Source organism: Miscanthus floridulus, chromosome 1, assembly GCF_019320115.1.
Source record: "Miscanthus floridulus cultivar M001 chromosome 1, ASM1932011v1, whole genome shotgun sequence".
Lineage (NCBI taxonomy): Eukaryota > Viridiplantae > Streptophyta > Magnoliopsida > Poales > Poaceae > Miscanthus > Miscanthus floridulus.
This window is the reverse complement of record NC_089580.1, coordinates 118,180,579-118,197,849: the sequence shown is the minus strand read 5'-3', so window position 1 is coordinate 118,197,849 and position 17,271 is coordinate 118,180,579.

Below are 17,271 nucleotides of genomic sequence, written 5' to 3'. Positions count from 1 at the left end.
CAACCATGTGTACAAGTTGGAGAAGGCATTGTATGGTTTGAAGCAAGCACCTAGAGCATGGTATGAGTGATGGGTTTGGGGAGCTCTTATTAGATATGTTCGAGTGAAATCTGGGTCCATCGTTTGTGATGGAGTTGGCATGACCCACATGGGGCATCCTACTGCTCCTTGCCTACCGAGCGGATATGTTTTTGACTTGTGAGCCTTGCCTTGCTTTTGTCCGCACGTCTCCTGGTTCCTACCGAGTGGGCGTCCCCGGTCGGATGGCTCCAGTCGGCTCTGAGTGTGCTGGTTAGAGAAGAGCGGTGAGTAGGGTTCCCACGAGCCCTGGTTAGAGAGACATGGGGTCAGAGTTGGAAGTATCACTTTGGGCCAGGCGCTCTGATCGGAGAGGACTTCCGATCAGAAAGGGCGTTCGGAGGCGTCTGGATGCCGAAGCGAGTGCTTCGATTGGAGTGGTGGGCCGAAGGGGTCGACGAGCGGGTGCCGCTCCTTTTGGTCTAGACCTTCTGGTCGGTGACTGGGCCGTCCTTCCAGCCTATTGTATTTAGACTCTTGGGCCGAGCCTTGGCGCGAAAGCCAGTCCCCGAGAGACCCCGGGTTTATGAAACCGATAGAATCCCCCGAGCCCCCGGGCAATTCGGGTCAAATCGTTCAGGGGATTTTTGTCTTGCTGACGGGTGCCTGTGAGCACACCTATGGGTGTTGCCCCTGAGCTCCCAGGCGGTTCGGGCGGAACTATCTGGGGGGTTTTCTGTTTTGTCGGTGGGTGCGTGCGAGCGCACCCATGGGTGTAGCCCCCGAGCCCCCGGGCAGTTTAGGCAAAACCATCTGGGGGGTGTTGTTCTGGTGGGCGTATGTTTGGTCTTATCGTCGGTCCAGCCTTCCCTGAGCGCCCACGCATGGTGGGAATTCGGTCAAGGGTCGGTTCGTCTTGTGACTGTCGCCCCGTCCATAGTTTTTCGCAATTAGTGGGGTTAAGGCGATGTCACTTGCCTTGATGGCTCGAGTGATGTGCTTCATGAGCTTGCTAACAGGGATGTTCGGGCAAAATCTGATCCCGTCACTTTGCAACAGAGTCAGCAAAGCCCTTGGGTGGCATTCCGTTACTAATTGCCCCACCTTCCAATAAATTCCACCTCAATGGGGCTTCTATGGGCTCGGCTAGGGGCTGGATTGAACTAGAAGGTTGAGATGACCCTATCCGCCTCAACGTGGGTTGGACAAAGGCCATTGAGGCTCATCTGCGTTTTCTCCCCTAGCTCTTGTTCAACGTGGGGCAGCCCTAGACCCTTCATGGGGTAGCCTTCGAACCTCGGTCTCTCGATCTTAGATCAAGCGGCTCAAGCCCCTGAGCCCCTTAGGGTCTGATAGGGGCTGGCCGTGTTTCGCGTGTTACTCCATCCTTGGTTTTTGCAACCAGAGGGGCTGAGTTGATGATACTTGCCTCAATGGCTCGAGTGTCGCGCTCAATGAGCTCGCTAACGGGTATGTTTGTGTGAAATCCGGGTCCATCATTCGCTGACAGGGTTGGTAGAGCCCTCATGTGGCATTTCACTACTTCTTAACCCACCTCTCGGTAGATGCCCGAGCCATTCGATAGGCTCAGGTGGCCCGTTGGCCTCTCCTCAATGGAGATTTTGTGGGTTTGGCTCGAGGTTAGAATTGAACAAGAAAGGTCGAGATGTCCCTGTCCGCTTCTGAGTGGGATCGAGCAAGGCCGCTGGGGCTCGTCTCTATTTTTCTCTCCTGGCTCTATTTGACGCGAGGCGGCCTCGAGTGCTTTGTGGGCCAGCCTTCGAACCTCGGTCGGTCACCGCTCATATTGAATGAGGCGGCTACCGCTTCGTGACACGACACGAAGCGTTGAGATGCAGAGATTTGCATATGCAATGTTTGGACGTATGGATTTAGTGTATCACTTAATTGAAACGAAAGTGGGATTTGGTAACGTTACCTTGGCGATATGAGCGATGGGAAGCTCCTACCAGATATGTCCATGTGGGGTTTGGGCCCGATGTTTGTGATGAGGTTGGCGTAACCTGCATAAGCATCGCTCTTTTTTGTTTTTGTCTCTCGGTGGTGATTCGAGCCGCTCGATTGATTTAGTCGACCTGATAGCTTCTCCTCGAAGGAGGTTCTGCAGGGGGACCCCTCCAAACCCTTCTCGGGAAGGCAAGAGCCAAGGCTTATGGTGCGGGGAACTATGAGTTTGATTTATGCTGGTGAATAAAAAACAACGTAGCCGCCGAGGCGTTGGGTCTAGCGGTTCGTCTAGTTGTATTCAAAGTTTTATACCCACACACCGCGCTTCCAGTTTTTAAACGTAAGGCGGGGTCAAGCGAAGAGGGTGTCTAAACAAATAGACACCCTCGGCAGCCCCTGAGCAATGTCCGTGCCTTTGCTGTTGCTGGGGTCAGAGGCTCGGTAAAGAAATTAACACTCAAAGTAAGTAAACAGAGGTGCTTATCTTTTAGCGGTCGTTCGTTCGTTGTTTTGCCTGGGCCACCCGATCGACCCAGGAGGCCCGTTGGGCTCCCCTAGATAGGGTGCTCTCGTCCCAACTCTTCGCCAGCATCTGAGCCACCACCTCTTCTCCTTCCTTTCCACCGAATGCAGCGGTTCCTAAGTAAGAGAGGGTAATGCCAAGGAGAGAAGAACACACAAATCCGTTCATGAATCTGGAGCGCAATGTCGAGCTAGAGGTCATCCAATGTAGATGAGATGGTGCGGGTCGCCTGTGCTGAGGAGGAGCCGCTGCTACCGAAGGAGGCGGAGCGCTGGAGGGTGCCGAACGTCGTCGGCTTTGCCGTCATGTGTTGCGGTCTTCCTTTGGCAGGAGGCGCCCCCCGCCCAGACGCTGTTGTTGGGGTTGTGGTTGATGACGATGGCATAGTCCCTAGACGCCCCAGCGGAGGGGCACCGCAGTCACCAGCGTGGTGCTCGACGTTGCAGATGACGGCGCCTTCAAGGATCCCGCGAAGCGGTAGGACATTGCCGATGGAGAGCGTGGCACGGCGACTGCAGTAGTACTCATAGTAAAGCTAGGCAGAGACTGTAATTGAATAAGTTTGTGAGGGAGCCCTCGAGTGAATAGTCCTTTGAATTTAAGAGTACATTAGTCCTTTTCATGATGAAATCACTTTGTAAGTGGCGAATTTGTGCAAAGAATGAACAAATTTTCATCTTTTGTTATGGCAAACAGTCTTTTCAGCTTCCTCTCTTTGTAGAAGAGGTTTCGGTGCCCCCGACCCTTCCCATGGCTTAGGTTGTAAAGGCTAAGAGTGCGGGTGAAATAGTTCTAATCATGCTAGGTGAGCAAGGAGGTCGTAGCCGCTGGGGCGTGGGTTTCCCGTAGTCCGACCAATTGTACTCAGAATTTGTTTCCGAAATCCTAACCCTTAGGACTTGTTACAAGAAGAGTGGAAAACTTAGAGAATGTTTGCAAAGGTAACATAGGAAGTGTTTGCAAGATAAACATACTTGTATCATTTGTATCCCCATGTAAATATTACTATGTGTTTAATGACTACCGTCGGTTTTGTTTTCTGTGATGGAATTGCTCCGTTCGGGGGAGCCTGTTCCCTTTTGTTCCTTAGTTTTCCCTTAGCATAATTTTGTTTTTTTTTATTTCTTTCTCATACCTGCCCATTTGTCCCATAGGCTGCAACCTTATGAGCCCAGGGTGTGGCCCGCGAGGCTCGGCAGCTCGCAACCTAGGAAAAGGTATGGAATTGCTCCGTTCGGGGGAGCCTATTTCCTTTCGTTCCTTAGTTTTCCCTTAGCATAATTTTATTTTTTATTTCTTTCTTTCTCATATCTACCCATTTGTCCCATAGGCTATAACCTTGTGAGCCCGGGGCATGGCCCACGAGGTTTGGCCACTCACAACCATAGGAAAAGGCGGGGTGCGATCAGTCAAAATGTTTTAAAGCAAAGCTACGTAAGGTAAATCAAAGGAACGAATTGCCCTTTTGTTCAGGTAGGGAGGAGTTTCTCCATATGAAAGTAAAAGAGTACTCAAAGTAAAAACAAAATAGAGGGGTAGTAGAGCCCTTTAGTGGAGCCCCCAAGCGCCCAAGCCAAAAAGTGTTTGGGTCAGGGTGCTTTTATAGGAGCGTTCGCTAAGTAAACAAAGGTAAGACTAAAACTTAGGAAAAGAAAAAAATAACATAGCTGTTCCAAGGTGCTTAGAGAGAGCATTGTCATCATTGTCCTTCAGTTGGTAGGCGTCCAGTTGGATCACTTCATCCTTCAGTCATCTAGATCCGTGCCCGTTGTGCCCCCTTCTTCGGTTGCTGCCTCTCCGCCTTTTTCTTTCCTTGGCATGCCAGCTTACCTCAGCAGGCACTTGAGGAGCTAGCAGTCCTTGTAGAGGTGTTTTACGGGGTAGTTGTGGTTGGTGCACAGGCTCTCCATGAGATCATGGAAGTGGCCCGGAGGGTATTGCTGGGGTTGCATGCCCGCGTGATCAGCCGTGGCGACCAACATGGAGTTGGCCGGTTGGCGGCGATTCTTTCTATTCTTTTTGCCCCTCTGCGTGGAGGGGCCTTTGTCCTGATCCTAGCGCTTGGCCTTACCCTTGCCCTAGCCTCCATCGAAGCGTGGCGGGAGCGGCGTTTGTTGGGGGTTTTGGACAAAGGTCTGTGGTCCTGGGCCATCAGGGCTAGGACTCCAGTCGCTGCTACATGTGTCTCAGTCTGGTTCGAGCCGTGTGAATACAAGCGGTTAGTGCGGAGCGGTCGTTGGGTCAAGACGAGGTGGCAGTGTGGCCTCCTATGCCGCACTCAGTGATTATAGCAGCGATCGGGTGGAGCGACCCATCTGCCGCGTCCTTGTTCCCCTAGCAGAGAGCGAGGATGCGAGTCAGCATTGTGATATGGAGCACTCTGCTTGTTGAACAGCGACAGTCTCCACTAGTGCCTGGAGGTTCTGGTGGATTGCCTGTTCATGAGGGTCGTTTGGCTCGGACAGGCCGCACCGAAGCATTGCTACGGCGGTGATGTTCTGGTTCACCCAAGCAAAGTGCGGGGGATCATCCCCCTATCCATGGTGTTGTGTTGGACCTGATGGGTACGCCCCCGAGCACCGCTCACCGGTCTATGCGCATGGGGCGTAGTGTGGTGCACCAAGCGTGCCGGCGCAGTTGGTGGCCGATGCAGCCACCGTTGTCGTAGTTCCTCCCCATGCTCTAGTGTGAGCTCGGGGGTCTCCGCGTGAGGGTCTAGAGAGGTGCGAGTCCATGGGGACTCCACTTCTGTCGGTGGGTGTTTTGGAGGGTCCGCCATGGCACACTCCTAGGACGAACGGTGGCTAGGTGCCATGTCGCCGATGCTGGAGCCATCACTCTCGCCATCGTCATCCATGAGGTCGATGCAATAGGTGGGAGCATAGCTCGCCATTCCCATGAATTTGGATGCGAGAGGGGGTGGCGCAGGCATCCTTCGGAGCCCCTGGGCGTATGCGTCCGTGGAAGATGCGAGGCCATAGGGGAGCCATACGGCGGTTGCGTTGGGGACAATGGGGTTCCGCTGGGTAATCGACAGAAGATAGAGAATAGTAAGTAAATAACAACGTGTATATTACTCATAGCGGGGTTTGAGTAGAGAGTTTGCTCGAAAAGAAGCACAGATACCGTGTTGTTGAAGCCACGCATCTCGGAGTGATGGAGGGCGCTCCTTCGATGGGTGCCGGGACGTGAGCCTCCTCGCAAAGATGTAGCACGCTGAGCTGGTCAGCGACGAAGTTCAGGCTTCCAAAGAGGAAGGCCTGGGGTGGCTCGAAGACGGGTGGAACCCGCATCCCAGCGGGTGAGAGTGTGGGAAACTCTCCTCCTAGTGTGACAATGAAGTCCAGGTCACCAAAACGCACATGTGCGCCCGGAACCCAGCTGATTGTGTGGTTAGCCATCCGTGGTCTGATTTGGAACACGCAAAGACCCCTACCTAGCGTGTCAACTGTCGGTGTTTCGAACAAACACCGGCTAGTAAATTTATGATTATTGCACGTTAGGCCCGGATGGTGCACTAAAGGACACAAGGTTTATACTGGTTCAGGCTAAACATCCCTACGTCCAGTTTACTGTTACTCGTGTTATTAATACCAAAAATGGTTCATAGTAGGGGGTATAAACGGCCGAGAGAGGGACGAGTCCCAAGTCTTTGATGGAATGATCGAAAAGGTCACCGAAGAGCTCGGTCAGCTGCTCAGCTAGTGTGTGAAGCAGTTGTGTGTTCAACTTATCTAGTCAAGAGTCCATCCCCTTAGTGGGGGGCCTTGCCCTCCCTTTTATAGATCAAGGGGGAGCAGGGCTTATAGATGGGAGAAAAACTAGAGCCAAGAAGCCCCTTCGAAGGTGTTGGGCCCTCCTTTTCTACTGAGCAAGCCTTGCTGACATGGCTAGAAGGTGTTAGGGCATTGGCACTGTTCACTGATGTGCCCGTGTCCTAGCGATGACACATGCCCTTACCAGGATTAGCAAGTGGCCATGTCCCATCCTGGCCCTCCGAGCGGCGTGTCGGACAAGGATGTTGACCTATGGCCCTATGGGGAGTGGATGGAGCAGGTGACAGTACGTACGTTACTATAGAGGGCACGAGTCTCTTCCTGGACCAGTAGTGGTTGTCGTATGTCTATGTCAGGTTCCGTATCCGAGGGCTGAAGGCAGCGCCTACAACACTATTCAGACTCTGTCATGCCAGAATGGTCTAAAGCGCCCATCCCGTTGTACCCTAGCGGTACTTTCCTACCACGGCACAGGGCATGGTCCTTAGTGCTGTGTTTGACTTGAATGTCATGTCGTACCCTCTGCTCATCTTTATGAAGGCGCAGGGTGTACTCGTCGGGTGAGGCGGAGTCTGCCCTTGGCCATCAAGCAAGGCGGAGGAGGCCCTTGGCCGTCGGGCAAGGCAGAGCCTAGCCATCAGGGGTTGGGGGAGGCAAAACCAGTCTTCCGTTGTTCGGACAAGAAACATAGTAGCGTTCCTGTCATGATGGCTCGAGTGACGGGTTCAGGGAGCTCTTATCAGATATGTTCAAGTGAAATCAGGGTCCATCGTTCATGATGAAGTTGGCATGACCCACATGGGGCATCCTACTGCTCCTTGCCTACCGAGCAGATATGTTTTTGACTTGTGAGCCTTGCCTTGCTTTTCTTCGCATGTCTCCTGGTTCCTACCGAGCGGGTGTCCCCGATCGGATGGCTCCAGTCGGCTCTGAGTGTGCCAGTCGAAGAAGAGCAGTGAGCAGGGTTCCCATGAGCCCCGGTCGGAGAGACAAGGGGTCAGAGTTAGAAGTATTGCTTTGGGCCAGGCCCTCTGATTGGAGAGGCCTTCCGATCAGAAAGGGCGTTCGGAGTCGTCTGGAGGCCAAAGCGAGTGCTCTGATCAGAGTGGTGGGCCGAAGGGGTCGATGAGCGAGTGTCGCTCCTTTTGGTCCAGACCTTCTGGTCAGCGACTGGGCCGTCCTTCCGGCCTATTATATTTAGACTCTTGGGCGGAGCCTTGGTGCGGAAGCTGGTCCCCGAGGGACCCTGGGTTTATGAACCCGACAAGTTGTGTGATGAATTTGGAATTAGACATCAATTCTCGGCCAAGTACAACCCACAATCAAATGGCCTTGTTGAGATAAAAAATAGAACACTCATTGATATGGCAAGGTCTATGCTTAGTGAGTACAATGTTAGTCAATCTTTTTGGGCCGAAGCTATCAACACAACTTCCTATTGTAGCAACCGTCTCTATTGTCACCCATTGAAAGAGAAGACACCATATGAGCTCTTGAATGGTAGAAAGCCCAACATTGCATATTTTTGGGTCTTTGGTTGCAAATGCTACTATCGATACGGGACCCACGGGATACCCCACAAGGAAGGGAGAAGATCTAGTCTAACTAGGATTCTTTCTATGTAATCTTAGTAGTAGTATTATTCTATAATCCTACTAGGAACTCTCATTGTAAACTGATTAGGACTCTGACCTCCTGACTATATAAAGGAGGGCAGGGTTCCTGGAAAGGGGGGGTTAAGACAAAACACTTTACAATCAATCCAACATAAGGGCAAACACCAACTGGATGTAGGGCTATTACTCGATCATAGTCGAGGGCCCGAACCAGGATAAATCGACTGTCTCTTGTGTTTACCGTCGAGTTCTGAATACGCTGAAGCCCGAACAAACTGCCCCGGGTACCCCCATGGTAGGCTATCGATGGTAAAACATCGACAGCTGGCGCGACAGGTAGGGGCTTTTGATGAATTTGCATCCGAGAGCTCGATGGACCTCGACAACATGATCTTCTCGATGGGATCAACCTTCATCTTTGGTTCATGGATCTACGAGGCAAGTGATGATGGCAAGCTCCAAAGTCGTCTCCTTGAAGATTTAGATCACCTTGAAGACCTTTCTTTTTCAGCGACTATGATAGATCAACTCACCGGAAGATTCACACAACTCATGATGTCCGATCCAACTTAGATTTTGCGGCTTTGCGCATCCAACTCAAACTCAGGCTCCGCATCTGAGATGGAGCCTTTACCGAGTTCTTTCAAGAAACCAAGTTCTTTTCTAGCGGGGCTCCAGAACGTGGCCTCGGCCTATCAAGAATACAACTCAGAGTACACTCAGGGTCCTTTCAAGAAGTCGGGTCCTTTTCCATTTGGATTCCACAACATGGCAAAATCTTATCAGGCACGGCCCGAAAGATCCCTCGATCCAGTACTTAGAATGCCACTAAAAGGAGCTCAGGAAGGTCTCGTACTAACTATAACATCTCAAGACTGCATCGTCCACTGGCTAGGTTATGTTCCTAAGGACAATGGTACCCAACTAGTCAGCACGACGACGACAGCAATTCTACCCTACCAAGAAGGAGACTTGATCTACGACCTTGAAGCCTCTACTAAAGTTATCAACGACTACGACAGTGTGGAAACCGACGCCGATAACAGAACAATTCATGCACGAGAAGTATTCATGGTTTGACATCCTCGATCACCATTGGTCCCCCCAGAAGCACCCGACATCAGGTCATCAGATGAATCGGAGTCCAACATATCACCCTTTATCCATGGGCACGATGGTGAGACCGAGAATAAGAAGCAAGCCAGAGAAATAAGAAACAAATTGAAACAAGGATGCCAACGCCATGCTAGGCAGCACAAGGAAGCTTGGATCAAATATGAGTCAGATCTGGCTGAGTACGATAGAAGAAAATTAGAACAAGAAGTCGAAGAAAGACGCGCGGTGAATACACCCTACAATAGATCCGAGAAGCACTAGAACTCGGAGCGACATCACTTCCTAGTGAAAAACAGGAATAGCTCCGGGACCTCCTCCAGTCAGCAGCCCTAAGGACGCACGACCAAAGGACCCGCTCAAGACTACAGGTCAACATCTCATAGGAAGGAAGATCAAAATCAAAGAAAGTCCGCTTTCGAGAGACTTGGACCAGGTGGAAGCCATAATAGGGAAAGCAGAAGGGACCATAGTCAAAATTACCGAGTCAAACAACCAAGGAAGATCAGAAGCAAAGCACCCATTTAGACATACCCACAGAACTACTCTCACCAAAATGACAGTTGGCAGGAAGGAGGTGCTAAATCAGAATACAAAGAAGCCAGAACGCATGATAGATTCCCCTGTTTTGCAAGCAGACTTGCTTCAATATGACTACCCCACAAGTTCAAGCCGTCCAACCATTCTAAATATGATGGCAAGACCGAACCAAGGCAGTGGCCTAGGATTTACTCATAGTTGATTGAACTAGCCGGAGGAGACGATGATATCAAGACCTTGTTCTTTCCCATGGCCCTAGAAACCATGCCCCTCCAATGGTTCGACAAATTAAACTCAGGGTCAATTAGAAATTGGGAGGACTTGCAAAGAGTTTTCTATGAAAATTTCATGGGTATCATTATGCACCCCATCACCCACGTAGAATTAAATGGACTCAAGTAGAAAGGGGGCGAAAGTCTCGAAGATTACTATCGATGATTTGGTGAACTATGTGCTCAAGTACATGACATCACCGAACGAGAAGTAATCAAAGCTTTCTCTCATGGAATCATGGCTAGGTGGCAATTTCAGGACTTCTGCAAAGAAAATCCAAGAAACAATGAAGAATTCAGATGCATAGTAGAAAAGATGATTACTGCAGAGGAGAAGACACGAGAAAGGTTCCCGAATAGAAACAACCGAGACAACCTGGATAAGCAAAATCATCGAAACATCAGACATCAGGAAAGAAAACATGGACAAGACAACACTGTAGCGGTGGCTGACAAATCAAGGAAGTTTTCCAAACCCAGAAGGTATGACGACATTGAAAACATGCATTGCATCTAGCACCGTAAAGGAAATCACACCATCGGAAATTGCTACACCTTCAATGATCGATACACAAGAAAAGATAATAAGGTAAACACTAAAGAAGACAATCAGAAAAAGATGAAGACAACCATGAAGACAAGGGATTCCAAAAATCTAGGGGGACAGTAGCAGTGATCTTCGCTGGGGCCCTAGATTCCAGAAGCAAACATCAAGAAAAGCTAGCTCTACGAACCATCATGGCAGTAGAACCGGCTACTCCGAGATATCTCAATTGGTCACAGTATCCAATCCAGTTTTCAAGAGAAGACCAATGGACTAGCATAGGAAACATAGGCCATTACCCACTGGTTCTAGATCCAACTATCGCCGGTATGACTGTCACAAAAGTACTAATCGATGGGGAGCCGGACTCAACATCATTTTTTCAGAAACGCTAAGGAAGATGGGACTACAACTCGCTGGGATGATTACACCAACGAACACCCCTTTTTATGGGATAGTACCCGGCAAGGCAACTGTAACACCTCAGTGTTATGGTTGCACTAAAACACTTGCATCACATGAGCATGTGCATCATCATCTCATTCATAAGCATCATACCATTATGAATGTTATCATTTCATGTGTGGTCTATGCAAATGTGTGTCAAATGTCCTCTTAAACAACTTAGCTACACTTAGAATGTCATTAGGAACAATGTTCATGTTGACCATATTGCCTAATTACACTTCCAAGTAATGACTTGACTTGTGTTGACCCCTGGAGCTCTGTTGTTTGACCATTTAAAAAGTATAGCCTAGAGTGTTTGCATGTCTAAGAAACCTAAAGCAAAGTTGTAGCAAATTATATATAGAACAAACTTTGTTTAGAGGTTAAGTCATGAAAATGTTTGCAACAGTCCCAAACATGACCCACAAGTCAGATTTGGGGGCTGATTCTACACTTAGAAAAAATTCTAAGTCTGGATTGCATTTACAGTTTGTTGAAGCTGACTTTGGCTTGATGTAACTCATGATTGTTTAAGAGTTAGCTGATACTTGCTAAAGCAATGTTGTAGCCCTATTATAGCTCTACAACTTTGCTTCAAGGAGAATTTGCTAACTCGCCACCTGTGGGGGTATTAACCCCTATACCCTTACGGCTAGGCTTGGGTCGGCCCAGATCAGGGGGTCCGGTCCACTAGAAGACGACGCGCGGCCCGGCCATCCTGTTCAAAATCTCGCGCAAGGAATCAAGACAGATTTGGAGATCAAGCAAGATCCTGGTCGGTTAGAATAGGACTCCTTGTCCGGCCACCTATGGTAGTTGTAACTAGCTAGGATTAGTTTCCAGATCTGTAACCCTGCCCCCCGGACTATATAAGGCGGGCAGGGACCCCTCTAAAAACATCTCTCATTGACATACAACAATACAATCAGACGTAGGACGTAGGTATTACGCCTTTATGGTGGCCGAACTTGGATAAAACCTTGTGTCTGTCTTGCGTTACCATCTTATTTGTTGCTTGCGCATCTGTCTGCCGATAATCTACTACCTTGGGCATACCCCTAGGTAGACTGCTGACCATATTTCGTCGACAGTGGCGCGCCAGGTAGGGGGTGTGTGTACTACTCTCCAAGCAAACAAGATGGCCATCATCTCCGGCTCCATGGCTATGTCGAACGGCTTCACGTTCACCGTCGGTCAGATCACCTGGACCACCGGCTCCGACGACTTCATCGCCATGACCATGGAGGAGGCATGGATTCAATCTATGTCGACCACTGCTTCACCTGCATCAGCTACGGCTCCAACCATGGTGGATCTGGCTCCAACCACGGTGGATCTGGCTCCGACCACGGTGGATCTGGCTCCAACCATGGTGGATCTGACTCCGACCACGCCCACATCGTCTTCAGCCATGCCGACAACCCATCGTTCGCTTCCTCGCTACAAAGGGAAGCAGATCGACAATACCGACCTGCTCGACTCCATCGATCGGGTTGGCACCAAACTTGCTGGAACCCTAGCTCTGGTAAGTTCAATTCAAAGGGATACGCCTAATGAGCAGGTAACCGCAACCCACAATAGATCTACCCGACCAGCTCGGGCCAGTCGTCCTGCACGACTCGGTACAGATCTCGTGGTCACATCTACTCCTGAAGGGCGCTCCGCTCGTCGCCAGCCAGCCTCTGCGATGGGTCTCTAGCTCTCTGAGTACGAAGCCTCGTTGGAGAACTACCAGGCCCAGCCCTACGGCCTACGAAACACTGCCTCCAACTACGCGTATAATATACGACGCCGCTCGGATCTGTGTTTTATACATCGACCTCAGCTAAAGCCACGCAACTTCGTCAACATGGTCCGGATTAAGGATTATCAAGAAGGATCCTCCACATAGTCCAAGAGGGTGGCTCTAGCTCCTCGTCTGGCATCACATCTAATGCCTCTGTCCACACCGAGCTCCAGCATCTTGACAATGAGGGCATTGAATACGATCTGGATATCCTGGACCACGCCCTGGGGTTCCCATAATTCCCGTCTTTCCCACCAAGGTGAAGGGACTTGATCAATGTTGTCAGTAATGATGAACCACCGGCGGTCCGCGAAACGGAACAAGAAAGGCTTGCACGCGAAGCACACAATATTGACTGGTTTAATCACCGACAAATCGAAGCTGAAGTAGAAGAGGAGGCACGACGCATAAGGGTCTAGCCATGTGACCTCAACAATGCCTTTGACAGGGTGGGGGACAAACAGGTCTTTAGGACTCCAAGCACCAACATAGCCGTTGCTATGGTGACAATGCAACGGCTACCCAATACCCCGGAAACCTAGGCAGTTTGCGATGATATACAAGCTTACCTGATGGCTGCCATGGCCTAGACCGCAGAGAATGTAAATCAAGCCACAGCCGCCAGTACTCAAGTCGCTCATAGCCACCCAACCAACGTGGCTCGCGCAACAATGACCTATCGGACAATCGTCAAGGCGGAAACGGTGGCCATGATGGTGATCGGGACGACAACCGCCGTTGGGAGGACAACCGCCGCGACGTTCAGGACGACAACCATCGAGACAATCGCGATAATCGCCATGATAACCACGGTCGCAGGGTTAATCAGGATGGCAACCGAGATCGCTGTGATGGCAATAACGATCTCCACCATTACCTCGGAGGACGTGATCTGCGCGATCGCATCAACCAAAGAGCCAATGATCGTGCATCCCACGAAAGCTATCGCCGTATGGAATATGATACTACCCATGGCTCATCGGGTTTGAAGCAGTTTACTCTACACCTTCGCTAAGTCATATGGCCCAAGAACTTCAAGCTCGAAAAACTTCAGAAGTACGACGGCAAGAAGAACCCCGAATTATGGGTCATGCTCTACGAAACTACGTGCAGATCAGTCATGGCTGACGAGCACGTCATGTCTAACTACTTCCCAGTCACTGTTGGCCATGCTGGTCTCCAATGGCTGGTCAGCTTGCCGGCAAACTACTTCGATTCTTGGTAGGAGCTCAAGCAAGCTTTCATCAACGACTTTATTGCAACTTGCGAGCAACCGGGGAACAAATATGATCTGCAATGGATTCAAGATCAGAAAGATGAGCCACTACGCGAGTACGTCCAGTGTTTCTCGGAGATGCACATCAAGGTCCCATCAATCTCCAACAATAAGGCAATCGAAGCTTTCATCACTGGCCTTCGCTTCCACGACGCCCTAAGGGACAAGCTCCTCCGCAAGAAGCCTAAGTCAGTCACAGCGCTCCTAGCCACTGCTAAGAAGTATGCGGACGCCGATGATGCTAAAAAGATAATTATCGAAGAAGCAGCAAGGGTTCCACGCTCTGACCACCCCCCACACCGCGATGACTACCGCGGCAACCGTGGTCAGAACGACAATTTTGACCACCACAACCAGCGCAACGATTCCCATGACCACCGCGACCAACATAATCAGCAGCGTAACCGCCGCGATGATTACAGGGGCAAGCGTACTCGGGAAGACGACGGCGAGGTCAACACCATTAAAAAAGGTGGCGGACGGTGTAACTACGAAGAAGACTACGCCAAAGCATTGAAAGGGCCCTACCAGCTCCATCCCAAGTCAAACTATACCATGGAGAATTACTGCGTTCTCAAGTCTATCTACATGCGTCAACAGGCTTCAGATACATCCGACAAGCCTAATGATGCAGGGGAACAGCGCAATGAGGACAACGACAATGAAGATGCAGATCCCCGTCACAAGTACATCAAGCCAACCGATCACGTGCACACCATCATTGGAGGCAAAGTGTCCATCGAGACCAAACGAGAGCGCAAACTGCTCGCCTGCGCTTGCTTGAACGTGGCCAACACCGACAACCTCATCACCGATCCGCGGCTCCCTCCTTGGTCTCACCACGAGATCTCCTTTAGCAGAAAGGACTAATGGGTTGCAATACCTAAACCGGGACGTTTTCCCCTGGTCATCGATCCTTGTATCAACAAGGTTCAGTTTCGATAGAGTGCTGATCAACGGTGGCAGCTCCATTGATATACTGTTCAAGAATAGTCTGCCAGCCCTGAAGATAACCCAGGCGGATCTCAAGCCATACGAGGCATAGTTCTGGGGTGTTCTCCCCGGACAGAGCTCTACACCTCTCGGGCAGATCATGCTACCTGTGCAGTTTGGGACCCCGGACCACTTCCGCACCGACTACGTCAACTTTGTGGTCGCTGACTTCGACGGCACCTACCATGCTATCCTTGGTCGACCATCGCTCACCAAGTTCATGGTATCTAGTGCTCAAGATGCCTACCGAGAAAGGAGTTCTAACCCTCAGGGGCAACGTATACATAGCTTATACCTGCGAGGACGATAGCTTCAAAATAGCAGAGGCTCACGACCTCTCTATTCACATGGCCGAGACCATGCTCGATGCCAAGAAGACCTCAGCCGACCACCTGGAGATCCCAGAGCTCGAGGCTCCATGCAAGAACATCAAGTCCAAGGAGCACAAGGTGATCTAGCTGGTCGACGATGATCCTAGCAAAACGGCCCTTATCGGGGCCAACCTAGATCCCAAATAGGAAGACACGCTCGTCAGGTTCTTGAGGAGCAACGTGGATGTGTTTGCATGGAAACCTACTGACATGCCCGGTGTACCTCGGAACTTAATCGAGCACTCCTTGAATGTCAACGGCAAGGCCAAACCTATCAACCAGAAGCTACGACGGTTCACTCACGACAAGAAGGAGGCGATTAGGGTAGAAGTTACATGGCTTTTGGCAGCCGGATTTATCAAAAAAGTGTATCATCCGGAGTGGTTAGCCAACCTAATTCTTATACGCAAAAAGAATAATGAATGGAGAATGTGCGTTGATTACACTGATCTCAACAAACACTACCCTGAGGACCCCTTCGGCTTACCTCACATAGATGAGGTCGTAGATTCAACCGCCGGTTGCGAGCTGCTTTCCTTTCTTGATTGCTACTTTGGTTATCACCAGATCGCTCTCAAAAAGGATGACCAGATCAAGACATCTTTGATCATGCCTTTCGGCGCCTACTGCTACACGACCATGTTGTTCGGGCTCAAGAATGCCGGGGCTACCTACCAATGCGCCATACAGGCCTGCCTCAAAGACAAGATAAAAGATGACCTCGTCGAGGCTTATGTTGACGATGTAGTTGTCAAAACCAAGGAAGCACATACCCTTGTTGACAACCTAGAACGCACCTTTGCAGCCCTTAATACATTCCAATGGAAGTTAAACCCAAAGAAGTGCATCTTTGGTGTTTCTTCTGGTATATTGCTTGGCAACGTTGTTAGTTACGACGGCATACGCCCTAACCCAAAGAAAGTCAAAGCTGTCTTAGACATGAAGCCGCCCAAAAAGGTGAAGGATGTCCAGAAGCTTACCGGATGTATGGCTGCTCTCAGTCGTTTCATATCAAGATTAGGAGAAAAAGGACTACCGTTTTTCAAAATGCTCAAAGCATCCGAGAAGTTTGAGTGGTCAGAGGAAGCAGATGCTGCCTTCACACACCTGAAACAATACCTTACATCACCTCCAGTCCTCACTGCTCCTAGAGAAGATGAAACTCTCATACTTTACATTGCGGCAACCAATCGGGTGGTCTCCACTACCATGGTGGTCGAGCGCGATGAGCCTGGCCACGCCTACAAGGTACAGTGACCAATTTATTTCATTAGTGAGGTACTCAATGAATCCAAGACCAGGTACCCACAGATTTAGAAACTGATCTATGCCATACTGATAACATCCTGAAAGTTGAAACATTACTTCGACGGATATCGTGTGGTGGTCATGACCGAGTACCCTCTGGGAGACATCATTCGCAACAAGGACGCAAACGGACACATCGTCAAATGGGCAATGGAGCTATGCCCTTTCTCCTTGGAATTTGGAAGCCATACTACAATCAAGTCTCAGGCACTTGTTGATTTCATCATCAAGTGGATAGACTTAAGCACGCCTGCCTCTTAGGGGCCCGATGAGTATTAGAAGATGTACTTCGATGGCTCTCTCAACATCGACGGCGCAGGAGCAGGAGTTCTTTTCGTGTCACAATCCAAGGAGCAGCTCTGGTACATCCTTAGGATTTATTTCCTAGCATCTAATAACGCCGCTGAGTATGAAGCATGCCTACATGGTTTGCGCATTACGGTCGAGCTCGGTGTTAAACGTCTCTATGTCTACGAAGACTCAGCTCTGGTCATCAACCAACTTAACAAGGACTGGGATACGACCAGCGAAAAGATGGATGCATACTACAAATTGATCATAAAGCTAGAAGGCAAGTTCTATGGCATCGAGTACACACACGTGGTCTGGGACAAAAACCAAGCAGCAGATGCGCTGTCAAAGTTAGGATAATCCTGAGCCAAAGTCCCACATGGCGTATTTGTCCAAGACCTGCTCACGCCTTCCATCGAAGAGGAAGAT